The following is a 2,712-nucleotide window of genomic DNA, read 5'->3' as shown; positions in this document are numbered from 1 at the left end:
CGCTTCTTTCGTCAGCCCAAATCAGAAATGCCAACATTCCTTATGTGGCAAACCTGATTGACGGTCAAACGGGCTTATGAAAGATTGAGTTGGTGAAACAAAACTTTATAGCCCCAAAAGCTGATGCTATTTTAAACATCCCTTTGGGTGTTGGAGGAGGGGCTGATTCATGGGCACGGGCTGCTGAAAAGTCTGGGAACTACACTGTAAAATCCGCGTACCACGCTCTGGTGACCCATACCGAGCATTCAACTCTAGGGGAATGGACGGTGACAGAAACTTCAGAGAATCGGAAACAGTGCTGGTCTAGACTTTGGAAGCTCAAGGTTGTGCCAAAAGTACGTGTGTTTTGGTGGCGAGTGCTACCTGTCGAAAGCACTCTGAAGCACAGACACATAGCTGAACTGGCACGTTGTTAAGGCTGCCTTGATGAAGACGAAGACTTGCATCATGCATTGATAAAATGTACACATGCAAAGATGTTCTGGAGAGAGGCGAGGGAGTGGCTCAACATCAAGCTTCCGGAGCTTCATACAACAACTTGGTCTCAGGATATTTTGTGTGATTCCAGATTTGATGAAGCAGACCGCGCAAAAATTATTACGGTAATGTGGGCGATCTGGACGTCCAGAAACAACATTACTCATGACAAACAAAGTTTGGATCCAGTGATGTCGGTGAAGAAAACCAGAGAAGCTCTGGAGATTCTGGAACTTCCTAGGGACCAAGCTAGGATCTTGCCTGGGCATGGTTGGCAACCTGCTCACGATGACTGCATTAAGATTAATGTTGATGCAGGTATATCAATGGAAGCTAGGCTTGCAGGAGTGGGAGGAATTGCACAATCATCTACTACCTACCTGGGAGCCTTGTGAACGCCGGTCCATGGCGTCACTGACTCGCTTGTTGCAGAGGCTCTTGCTCTCCGTGAAGGTGTGGTCTTCACAATGCTTCGTGGCTTTGAGCGAGTACAAATGGAGACTGACAGTCAAGATGTGGTCGATCTCTGGAACTCGCGCCGTTCTTCGTGCTCGTTGATAGCGCCAGTGCTTTTAGATATTGAAGGGTTAGCAGATAGTTTTTCCTCTTTTAGTATTCATCATGTTAAGAGGCATTCTAATGTCCCTACCCACCTGTGTACCAAGAATGCTTGCACACTGGAGGTGAGCAAATTGTTGGATGCACTCTCCTCCTGGGTTTCTAGTGACTATCCTTATGGTGGACACTGCTGGAGCCCGTAGGATTGAATAAAACCCTCCAGTTCCACACAAAAAAAAACAAAAAAAAAAACAGAATAGGCATCCTCCGTCGCACTCACCAACCATGCCTTCTGTTTGAACTAGTATCAGAATAAATACACCCATCACATACTACTGCTCCAAGCACCATTCTTCCCTTCTCCCATACTAGCTTGTATTATTGACAACATACTAGTATTATATGAGAATTACTTGGCTTGCTTACTAAGCTGTTGCTACTTGGCTGGATTAAGATCTGCGTGGATGGCCATGTGGGTGGGCTGACACCTAGAACCATACGTGTATGCATGTGCACTCTGCAAACTAAATGGTGCACACATATCCAAAGATGCCTCTTGTCTCATGCCTTAGAAAATACAGGATGCATATACATCCATCAAGGAAGGGTGCATGGTGAACACGTAGGTACGTACGTGCATGTGCATCCATGATCTGATCCGACATTTGCGCGCGGGCAATGCATGGGCGTTACTTGTTCAGACCGCTTGCCTGGATCAACTAGTTTGCTTAACCACATATAAAATAATATGCATTATACTCCTACACGTAAGTAGGAGTTAGCTAGATCTTGAAAGAAAAAGAAAAAAAAAGATGTCTACAATTAATATGGTTTAGCATATAAAGTATATAACCGCAAAAAAAGATCTAAAGTATTTTTATTTGAAGTTAGAAAATCATGGTGATTCTTTGGGAAGAAATATAATACATGAAAACTTTTAGAGTCAAGGGAATACGTAAAATCATGAATACTACAGACAATATTTGAAAACCTTAATTTCTGCTATTCAAATAACTTACAAAAAAAGGCAAATTGGAAAAACTAGAAAATTATAGATAACTCATATGTTAATTTTATGAACAATCACGAAAAATCACTATATATTTTGTTTATTCTGGATCGGCATTTCAATGTTGTGTTGTCTCACACATGCCGAACCACCGTCATATGATCAATCATAGCAGATACTAGGATAAAAGATCAACAAGTAACTGGTGGCCACCTGCAAAAAAAAAATATAACTGGTGGTATTCAAATTTATTCAGACACAATTTTGATATAGAGTTTGTTTATTTACCTAGGCATTAGAACCAAACAATTTTTGTAGTAGCCAAATATATCCATCTTTTATCTCCAACACCAATCATTTTCTATTTGTTCGTGATTTGTATGTGCAACAAACGATGATGGGTGTTTGATATCGAAAATGCCAAACCTACATAAACACCTACGAAGGGTTAGTAACTTGCCAAATCCTATTCCTAATCGTCCCCATGATTTTAAATGGGGTGGGGCCCTTCACCCCCCACTTCCAATATGTGTGTGCCTTCTTGATGGATCAATTTAGCAAATTTATGTAGGTGATTATTTTCATACCTTCGAATCAGAATCGTTAAAAGGACAATTAGTCGGGCTATGAAATAATACCATCTTACGCTTTATTATGAAGGATAT

Source organism: Triticum dicoccoides, chromosome 7B (assembly GCF_002162155.2).
Source record: "Triticum dicoccoides isolate Atlit2015 ecotype Zavitan chromosome 7B, WEW_v2.0, whole genome shotgun sequence".
Classification (NCBI taxonomy): domain Eukaryota; kingdom Viridiplantae; phylum Streptophyta; class Magnoliopsida; order Poales; family Poaceae; genus Triticum; species Triticum dicoccoides.
This window is presented reverse-complemented; position numbering follows the sequence as displayed.